This window comes from Diadema antillarum, unplaced genomic scaffold (assembly GCF_040938485.1).
Source record: "Diadema antillarum isolate AM-2024a unplaced genomic scaffold, OU_Dant_1.0 seq00001808_RagTag, whole genome shotgun sequence".
Classification (NCBI taxonomy): Eukaryota; Metazoa; Echinodermata; class Echinoidea; order Diadematoida; family Diadematidae; genus Diadema; species Diadema antillarum.
In genome coordinates, this window is record NW_027272483.1 from 221,054 (window position 1) to 233,066 (window position 12,013).

The window sequence follows — 12,013 nt, forward strand, 5'->3', positions numbered from 1 at the left end:
GGTCCTAATGGGGCCTAAATTGTACATTTTTATCTTCTTTTTTAGAACACCATGACCCATTTTCACCAAACTTGGCAGGTAGCATCCCTAAGGGGTTAGGATCTCAATTTGTTAAAATGGGCACCATGTCCCACCCAGGGGGCCCCCAGGGGGGCCCAAACCCCCCAAATGAAGGAATCGTTAAAAATTTTCTCTAGAATCAGAAGTTATACAGCTAAGATAATACTATGAGTGAGTACATTAATGACTGTAGTTTCGAGTTTGTTCATAGGAGATCCAGGGGTGCCCCTCTTGGGGGCAGGGGTGGGGGGGGGGGGGGGGGGGGGGGGTTGGTTAGGAAGGTCCAAATGGGGGCCTGAATCGTACATTGTCATCTTCTTCCTGAAAACCTCATGATAGATTTTCGTCAAACTTGGCAGGTAGCATCCTTAGGGGGTCAGGATCTCAATTTATCAAAATGGGCACCATGCCCCACCCAGAGGGCCCCAGGGGGCCCCCAATTCCCCAAATTAAGGAATCTTTAAAAATCTGGGCCCTTATTGTACATTTTCATCTTCTACTTCAGAATGCCTGGTCAAATTTTGGTAGAGCTGTGAATAATTTAGATTAGTGACTGCGTGAAAGGTGAACTTGCGATACTCAGGTGAGCGCTAGACCCGCGGGTCTCTTGTTAACTTAGTGTTGGACCTAGAGAGCTCTACAAAACTCAAATATTACCCGCATCAGTGGAGCCGCACATGCACCATAAGCAAAATGAATGCCACTCCCTATAGAATAATCAACTACACAACCTGCTGCCATGCACACAGACCAAAATACAACTACAGTTAAATGGACTTTCAATCAAGCAGTCATGCGTACGCCAAATTGTGGAGTAGCATTAGGTGAATAGAGAGTCTTGCTCGAGGGCACCAGTGTTGTAAAGGGGGTTTGAACCAGTGACCTTGTGTTTGGAAGTGCAGTGTGTTCTCCACCGTACCACATGGCCCTTTCTACTTGATATTTATCCAAGGTGTGATACGTTAATACCAAAGTCATGGTCAGTGTGCATGCATGTGGCAAACAATATTTTACCTGACTTTTAACATTTTCCTACCAAAATGTATTGTCCAATCATGAAAAATTGTTAGTGATTTCAATATTTGCATGGCAATATTTGTTTTATACTACTTATTAAACTCAGAAACAAATTTTTGATTTAAATTATGAGTGTATGAATGAACTGTCAGTTTGAAATTTCTCTGCATTAGTCTTGAAGAGAATGAGTATATATCATGATACATGAGATTTAAAAGTGAATGGGTAAGGTTCTGGAACACACATTAAAGCAACTTACAACATGCCCATGATAACTCATTTTTTAAACATTTTTTGTAGTACAGATGGAAGAAAAATCGAATTAATTCATTCACATTGAATCACAATAATTCCATGTGTTTTGTGCTGTCAGACAGCTTATGGTTGTAGCCGTGGTAAAAAAAAAGAAAACAAAATAAAACAAGCCTTGACTGTGTAGACTACTTTCACCTTGGCTATCTCATCTCGTCCAATTTGAGAGAAACTATTTTTGGAAGATATCGAGGCGCGTAATGAAATATTGATGAGATCGCAAAATTAACCAGTTCATGACCTTGGAGTAACCGTATCCCACATTTGTGTTGTGCTTTCCCACAACTGCAAGGATTAATTTGCTCAGATCACTTTGCAGTGGATGCTGGCTGCTATTAAACTGGTGGCAATTTTTAGATCATGAGGTCAAGCAATTTGAGAACAGGGAGTTAGGACACCAAGCATGATTATGTTGGAAGCTCCTGTGGCATTAGGTCAACATAATCAGTAAATTCTCTTTGGATTATATGGTATACGAGTATGTCAATGCAATTATTGTGCTAAAAGTACTACTGTGTCTGCTAAGCCAGACTGTCAATATCAGAGTTCACAGGAAAAAGCAAGTACTGTCAGAGTGTAACTTACATATGCCAGCATGAAGGTACATGTATTGTGCTATTTTACTACAAGTACATTATACATTTCCATGTAAGGTTACTTTCTGTAACTTTTCGTGTGATAGAAACATTTGTTTGTTTATGTGTGTGTGCTTTTTGTTTTTGTTTTTTGTTTGCTTGTTGTTGTTGTGCCATATTTGCCTGGAGAAGGTGTTGGTTTGGATTGATTTTGGCCAAATCCCTGAAAATTTGGTAAGTTTTTCAGATGTTAGGGACACTTTGCCATTCTTCAAGGGTCACTTCAAAAGTAATCTTTGTGTATTGTTTAAGAACTGCATTATCCATTTGTATGAGCAGACTGTACTGTCTGCTTTCTGTGTGTTGCCATCAGGATTGGAATATTCGAAGTTAAATTCTACAAAAAGAAAAATAAACATGTTGCCATCATATGGCTTATTGTGTGCTAAATATATGCCAAATATGACTGCAATATTTCCCCTCATAATGAATTGCCAAGGTAGAGAATTATCATATCGGTAAGTCTTTTAATGAAAATAAAAATGGTGTTTTCTTGCCATACCAAGGCCAAAAGTAGCAATGTATGTTACCAGCGGGTCAGCTTAAGTTTGCTCATATTTTAAAGCCCTCCTTTTCACATTGAGACCCATTATATCGATTGTGGTGCCATGTATTAGAGTGTGTATTCTTGTTTGCCATCTGTGAATATCGTCTCTAATAGTTTTGTGTTGCTCCTCAGCTCAGTTCAGAGTTAAAGGGTGTTTATTTATTATACACGGAAACTTAATTAGGCATCTCAAAATCTTAATGAGTCGGTCCATATTTGGTTAGTATGTTTGAATGCAGTCGTTATGGACAAAAACAAGCCAGTATAATGCTTGTGTATTGTACATATTCTCATCTTAAACTACCAGGCCAGTTTAGAAGGGTGAAATGGGGGATCGGGTGGGTATTGGTGGGAACATACATTGTACATGTGCCAGTACTCCACTTTAGATGGGGCTAAGAGGTCTAAAAATTTTCCTAAGAGAAATCTACTTCTTATGTATATTTCCCTCTCTCTTTCTCTTTAATCTTGTTCCTATATATCTATCTATATATTTCTCTCTTTTTCTCTCTCCATCTATCTAAATTTATATGTTTTATATTACTGCAAAAATGTTCACTTCCTTGTATCTTGCTTTCTTAACCCCTCCCCCCCCCCAAAAAAAAAAAAAAAGAACAAGAAAGAACAAGCAAACAAAAACAGTTTTCTGGCTTGATTATCGTACCAGGTATGACAACTTTGAAGTGAGAGAGTTTTGCATTAATTAGCTGCCATAGTAGAGAAACAAGCTGTCCCTTGCTGAAATTGTTGCCATGGAAATGGGATTATGTAATCTTACAGCATGAGTGTACCAAAGCGATGTGAATGTAGAAGTCATGAGAGGGAAGTATTTTTGCAGCCAGATTTATTTTCATACCATCATGTGAAGTAGTGATTATAAAAGTGTGCTATGTATATTTTCTACGAGTAAAGTGCAGCATGCTCTATGTATATGTCAAAGAATTAGCCCCCCAAAAAGGAGATTGTTTGCATTTGATGTATATGATGTGCCATAGAATGAGGAAGTACTCCTGTTTGTAATTACACTGTAATGCTTTGGACAACATTTTTGCGGATTGCTCAGTCATACCCCCAAATCACCTTGAATCCATTGCTTGGGAAGCGGGTTTAGGTTTATACCCCAAAGGCTGCAACAGTGACTCCCAAAGGCTACCAGCGGTGACAATCGAAGTGACAAAATCAGCCATTTTCCTGCTCAAGACAGTGATGTGCTAGTAGGTCTCTCCTAACTATCTACATTTTGCTGATTAGTCCCACTGTATTGCTTTCTGACGTGGGGGAAAATCAGTGCCCCATTCCCTTTTTGCACCTTCTTGATTACTCGTAGATTTATACCAGAATACACTAGTACACAAGCACAGTCAGAGAGCACATCCTTATTATTTATAATTTGAAAAGAAGGTCATGCCAAACTCCTCGTCTGCATGTACATTTCTTCTGGATGGAATGAAAGTGGATTCTTGGATCCACAAATTATATGAAGAGATGACGGTAGTTTGTGGAGTCAATGACCCTTCCCTCAAGTAATTGGTTACATGGAGAGCCACACCTGCAATTTTTTTTAGTATGGAAGGCCATATGGGTACAAAATGTGCAGTTTAACAGCTTTTATGAGTGGAGTTTCATGGGATTTGACTGCAATAGCCTTTACCTCAGGGAAGAACAAAAATTATTTTGTTTTTCCAATTTTGTTTCACAAGTTTCATGATGCTTTTTGACAAAAGTTTGCATGGGTTTACTGTCTTTGCTGACCCACTCTTTAAGCATTCACACTGTGAGGCAGAGTCGGCACATAATGGCACAGACACATCGCTGAACTTTGAACTGGTTGGTGAAAAAAAAGAACAGAACCAGAGATTAGAAGAAGAGTTTTTGTGTGCTTGTAACTTTTCTCTCACAAATTTATGATCTTGTCGTAAGATGAGATATCCTTAAACATCTCTTTGAGCTAAATATTCTCTTTTCTCATTTTCAGGCCAAAACAAAACAAAACAAAACAAAATCATTAAAAGGGTGGTAATATATGAAAATTTTCAGTTATGTTTGGTTGCAAATGTCATGAGTTACGATATGGAGTCTGGAGTTTCCCCAATGTTTTACCATTGTCCAGAAGAAGAGATACTGGTGTAAACGCCCTTCACCAAATTTGTGTGTGTAAAGAGTTTATGTGATGACGGCTGATTTCACACTGAAGTGTTTTGATCAATGATGGCATTTACTGCAAGATAGTGATATGTACTAGCAGTTAAGCACTTTGGAAGAGTCTATTGCCATGTATATAGATTAATCGGGGCATGGGTACTTCGGTTTGTAAATCATTCTTTGCATTCAGTTTTATGAGAGGACATGTCGTCCCCACATCTGTAAATGCAGGACTGCTTAGTACAGTAACTATAGATGTATTGATGTACATATTGAAGATGTACAAAGAGCATTTCAAATATGGAATGTATTATGTGTCGATGTCACATGCTGGTATGATCTCGCTAGCAAAAGTACTTTGTAGTATTCCTAGAGCATTTTAGATATCTTCAGGACTGAAGATGTATGTACATGAAAAGAGTGTAAATATTCCTTTGTTTCTTTCCTTTCTAAATGTACAGGAATTCTCTTATGTGCATATATGTCGATACATTGTATGTAATCATTTTATATCAGATCAGAAGATGATTTTTATCTTGTAGAGACTAGAGTTTAATTAGGGAGTACGATGTACATGTAGACTGCTTGATTCCAGCATGAATTTGATTGTGTCTAATTGATGTAATTGAGTAAAAAAATCTTCCAGCCACATTGATTCAATCGCGTAAACCTTGAACGAGTGCAGTGAAAACTCAATGACAACAAATAGGATATTACCTATTAAAAAATCATGTTTCTGTGAAGATAGCGACAGCAATTGTGATGGGAAATTCATTATGGGTTCATTTGTGTTGAGCTTCTCACTAAAATTTCTACTTAAAGCCCAAGCACCTTTTTATCATGTGGACAGCCTTTTGAATATTGCCTTGTGTCTTGTTGAAGATGTCACTTTGCCCATGTATGCTACGATCGATAGTACTTAAATGTGAAGTCCAGGAATCAATCGTGAGAATTTTTATATTCGCTATTTTAGTCATTTTTAAGTGAACATAGATCATCACAAAACTAGTTTGAGTAGGCTTTAGTTATACACTTGTACTTAGCAATTCATCTCTATGAAATCAAAGACGAATCTGTTGTATAATTTGACTATAATCCGTTATAATGATGATGTACTTAAGATTGGTAAAGTACTTTGATGTCTGCGAAATGTAGGAATTTTATCCTGTTCTTTTTATCATAAAATCATTCCTTTCCCTCATAGATTGACTAGCTGTTTGGGAAATTCATTACGCATTGCCAATTTAGGGAATCATATGCATCGTCATTCCCAGCACTCTCCTGATTTTTCCTTGACATGTAGCTGGTGAAATTATTATCGGTTTAATTTTTTTCAATTTTTTTTTATATTTTGTGTGTTTGTGGATTTTTCTGTGAGTTATCTAGCAATTTCTTTTTGGTAGATTTAGTATGCACAGGAACTGGTTAAATTATTGAAAATTTTTCCTTGAGCCTTGAAGAAATATTCTAATTTCATATTCCACTAAAGTTGACTTCCTTTTCATTTTAAATGTGTACTTTACCCAATGTGTCCATGGACAAAAACTGAAGTGTTATGACATGAAAAGCAAATGTCATTGTGGTATTATCATTTTTTTTTAATCATTTTATTGCAGTCAAATTATTAGCATTCACATGAAACATAAAAAGACAAAACTGATTTTATGTACTTTCATCCATGGATTGTGAAAAATGCCTTTAAACATAACATAATTTTCATTTGCAGAACTTAGCAAGATATGAAGAGACGGCATCATTTGTTAAACTCACTGGAAAAACACTTAACCTGGTGATACTGGTATACAAATAATGACTGCTATGAGGGGCACAGTTAAAATTATGGGCCCGAGGTGATGTGAAAACCGTACCATGCCCGAAGCGAAGCTGAGGGCATGGTTAAGGTTTTCACATCACCAAGGGCCTACATAATTTTAACTGTACCCCGAATATCAAGCAGTCATTATTTGTTTTATATACCGAAAATATAGATTCCGAAACATAGATACCGAAAATATAGATTCTAGTCTCTTTTACAGCACTTGTAAGTTGTAATCAATGCTGATCGACAGCGCGGCGGTCGTTCGTATCATTGGTGCGTACATGAGTGATCATCTATGTGTATGGTTGGGGCACCACCTATCGGCAGGGCACCTTCCCATCGGCACCCTGCGTATCATGGCTGTTTGCGTATAGAACGAAAAAGTATGCGCGGGATTAAGTGTCATTAGCTATAAAAACAATAAAAACGAAGAAACGAAAATCAAACTCAAACAAACCAAGCTAAAAATTACACATCCGCTCAGTAACGACGCATGGCTGTGAAATTCACGTGTATTACCTATGGCCTGTGAAATTCACGTGTATTACCTATGCTGTGAAATTCACGTGTATACCTATGGAGGAGAGGGGGTGCCGATCGCAAGGTTCCCTTTTTAGCTGCGCGAAGAAAACGGAACGCACGCACTAAAATTGCGCTATTTTAAAACGGAGATTCATAATCAACGAGACGGTCACGACATTCAAAACTACAGTATTTATGGCATATTTGAGGTAAGAATTAGGCGGATTTGTATTATATTTTTAGAATAAACAAGCTACAGATCCTTAGGGTGACGATACTGTACGTGGTACCCCCAATCCTACGTGTACACAGTGTATGTACGGGGTTGCGAGTTGCGACTGTCTCCAAACCAGTCCGCTAGTCTCTTTTACAGCACGCTGATCGAATGCGCGGCGGTCGTATCATTGGTGCGTACATATGAGCGATCTATGTGTACGGGGTCGCGACTGTTTTTAAAACCTATTTACTAACTGTGCCCGGGCCCCGGTCACAGTAACTCAAAAATAGGGCACAGCTATTTTCTTGACTTCCCTTTTAACCAATCAGATGAGAGGATTCTAGAAATGAGGTATATAATATGCATTTGATAATAAAGCTGTAGATTCTTTTCTCTTGGTGAAGTTTCACTCAGTGACTGATAATGGGGTGTCTTACCATCTGCCCTTCCTCTATGGAACAGAGAAAGTCGGTAATTATTGTGAATGTCATTCCCGGTTTCAGGTGGCATGAAGATTTGAAATTAATTTCATGGGACTGTCACGTGCAGCACTGGCTTTAATACCCACGAGCAGTCATGTTCAACAAGGAATTCATCAGAAAACTATGAGCTAACATATGATCCAATACAAATGGATTTATATACACTTGTGTATACCCTATCATTGAGTTTGGTTCTACTACTGTTCATAGAAAAAAAAAAAAAGTCATAAGGGAGTAATCTCTCCTCCAAACGTTTCTCAAAATATCTACCCTCTGGACAGAATGTTGCATGGTTTACAGCTTAACTGGAAAAGAGAAAAAGCTTTGAATTTTCATAAAGTTTGGGCGTTCATTGATCTAAATAAATGTCCAAAGTTACGTGTTTGTATTTCGACATTCCATTGTCAATGCAGGAATTATATGATGTACTCTCATCAAACATAATGTAAGGGTGAGTTACATGTACGACAAGGAAATTGTTTTTTAATGAGATTTGAATGAAGGTCACATTCCCACATTCCACTTTTTACCTGTAGAAGTATTTGATTTGATATGATTTGATTTCCATCAAACTTGGAACATTTCATGCGGTACAAGTGGCCAGCTGCCTAGTGCCACAGGTCATGGTTAGGTCTGGTGACAGGTCAAATTCAAATGCTCCTGCATTTACTCTATTTATTTAGTTAGTTATTTTTGTTTGTAATCTTGTCAGACTGGTTCAGATGTATAGCATATTGCAGTGCCACATATTGATGAGCTGTTTGGGAAACTACTCATGGGGGTCTGTATGGTATAAATCCATTACATCATTACAGTGTACTTCATAGAACAACTAATATTAGCATACTTTTTTCCTACTTGTAACTGTTAAATAACAAAATAGGTCAAGAAGTCATCAGTAAGTACTTGTACTCAGTAACATTTGAAGTAGACAGAAATTGGGGCTGAACTTCCAAGTGTATGCGACTCAAATGGACCTTTGATGTTAGCGAGCATAATACCTTATTCCACCAATTTTTTTCTCATCAATCACTAGTCGGAAGCAAAGATTGTTGCTTCCGGCCACCCACCGTATTGTATTGGATGGCAGTCTGATGAATCCCACTTGCTTGGTTGACTATCAAGCGAGTGTTTAGACAGTCGCGCTTGATCCTCATGAGACGATGTTGCCTCATCGGATCACTCCCAACATGTCTGACACTGACCTGATAGTTGACCAACACAAGTTGGACTTATCGGACTGCGATTTGACACACGTACAGGACTGTACATGTAAGTGGGTGCCCAGAAGCGATAAACTTACATGTAGCTTCCTATGAGTGGCCGATGAGAGAAAATCTCTGTGGAATGGGGGTATTAGATTTGCATGATTGGCATGCTCTGCTATGTGAGACTGGCACTGAAAACTTTATGCATACATCAAGCAAAGGATCACGTCATGGCCCCAATCCTGCGACTACAATTGCTGTCATTTTGAGTTAGTATGAGAACAGGAAACCTCCAGACTGCAATTATGCGATTAAGCTCGTGCTGTCGCATTACAGCATCTTTTCTTTTTCCACACAAGATGGGAACATGTATGTACACATGCCACTGTCTGTAAATCTTAATTCGTAAAGATCATGTCAGTCAAGAAAGTCAAGAGCTCCCAGTGTTTCAGAAAACAGAATGCTAGGGACATACAGTGTAGCACACACCCTTTTTAACTCGCAACACTGGAGCTGTAGAATACAATGTAGTGCAATAGTATATCTGTGTGTGTGTGTCATACTGTACTATAAAAGTTTTTAAAAAGGTTCTATATATTACATAGTAATATGTATATATTATCTGGGAGTGGGGGTGGGGAGGGCGAGTTGTATAGCAGTTTCAGTTGCATAAAGACATTGACGTTGTGTACTACAATTGCTTTAATCTCTTCTGTGTTGAGAGATGAAACAAAACATCAGAGATAAAAATAAATTTAGCAATTGTACAGTAAGCACCAGTTGGTTCATATGTGTACTTTGATTTTTATTGCATCTGATTTATCACTCATACATATGATGTGCTCAGTGTCCTCCACTTTAAAGGGGAATGAAACCCAATGTACAAAATGTATAATTATGAATTGAGGGCATGTGGTATTTCTTGTACAATGCAGCAGTGACGTTTGAGGAAAATCTGGTAAATACATGTAGTTCAAAAGTTATGATTAGCCATGGCTGGATAAAAAGACTTTGACAGTTTGTGACGCCATGCATGGACAATAATCATTCAGAATATACAATTATATATAGAGAATTCTACAAAATTTGATTTTCCATAATATGAAAAGTGCACATTCCCTTCTCTAGATACTGACATGTGTTAAAAGTTATATAATTCCCCATGTTTTCTAAAAGAGTCTTAAGTCACATGCTTTTTCATCATGCTAGAGAAAAGAAAATATGTGGAATTCTCTTTATACATGTATTTTCGTTATATCATTGTCCATGGGTAACATCACCAAATGTTTCGTTCTTCTCATGGCAACATTGAAACTTTAAAAATTCATAGCATTTTAACAGATTGTCTGAGTTCTATATAACACTCGTGTGTTCTACTAATATTGCTGCTCTCACCAAATCCACATTATACATTCATATTTCATTTCCTTTCGCACTGTGAGCAATGGTATATAAGTCAGCATACTTGTATGTTTCAGTGTGTGTGTGTCAGTCTGTCTCTGTGTGTGTCTTTGACTGACTATAAAGAGTGAATTGTACATGATTAGCACTAGTCTAGATTCTGGGCTTTTTGTATGATATTTTTTTAATATTCAAGCTGCAAAACTATGCTGTACACATCAAGTTGAGTGATGGCGCAATCCCCAAGAACCTGTTGGCCTTGACGGATTAAAAAAAACAAAGGAGTCCAGACCAATTGTTTTCAGCTGACTACTGTATATAAAATATATAGCGTTTATAGTACTTGCCCTCATGATTTCAGGGAACACACGAATTGGAAATGTATGACATTTGACCTCTTAGATCTGTCGTCAGCAGAGAACAATTGATCTGGGCCCCATTTCATGAAAACTTGATATGAAAGTAACTCTTGCTGGAATGGCAATCGTCATGGTAACAACAAGAATCCATCTTCCTGATTTCCTGTTGCTATGGGAAGTTGCCATTCCAGCAAGAGTTGCTATCATATCAACTTTTATGAAATGGGGCCCTGGACTCTTTTTTTTTTTTTTCCTCTAGGCCGACAGGTTCTCGAGATTGTGCCATCACTCGACCCTAATAAACATGAGCAGTGAAGTTCAGCAGCTGCTTCAGCAACTAAAACTGTCAAAGAGTCCGAAATCTAGACTAGATTTTAATACTACGTACAAACAAAGAAGCACACTTTTTGCACAAAATACAAGGTTCATTGCATGATTTGGGCTTTATTTCAGGGGAAAGAAGAAGAAAAGATGCATAGGCAGGTATGGCATGAAGACACTTGTGCTTGTATGGAATCTATCAAGAATATAGAACACCCTTCTACTTTCAAAAGCCCCATATTTCAGTAATAACACTGAAAAATACTACATCTATGTTTTAGATTCTCCTTTTTTTTTCCTTTTTCTTTTTTGGGTCCTTTTCTACTCACATCTTACAGATGGAATTCCAACAACCTATGTGACATAAAACACAAAAACAAAAATACACTGAACATGTATTTTCAAAGGCTACATCTGGCAGAAAATAAGCTACAAAGAGGCTTTTCTGGATCAGTGAACTAACACAACATATTCCTACACACACACACACACTCATGCACACACAATATTTCAAAATGCTTTAACCATACAATCAAAGCATACAGTGTATTCACCTACATGTATTATGGAAGGAATAAGAAAGGATGAACTTCTGTGAATACAATGTACACATTCAGTAAGTTTCAGGTACATGATATACATGTAGTTTAAAAAGACACATTTTTTTTTTCTCTCTCTCTCTTTCTTAAACACAACCAGTAACTGGGTTGATTTTTTAGAAAGAAGAGGGAATTTCTCTCTGGGAACTACTGTAGTGCATGTAGTATAATAACCTTTTTTTTACCACTGAATAGGAAATTCTTTATCATTTTGGCCTGGTTAACTGGTCAATCTTTATAGTAGAAACCACTAAAGACTTTAGACAGTAAATCTACCTGCATCTGATAAAACAAAATGTCATTTCCATTAGTTTGCAGGAAAAAAAAAAGAATTAAGCCACATGCGGGCAACAAATATAAGAAATTTCCACA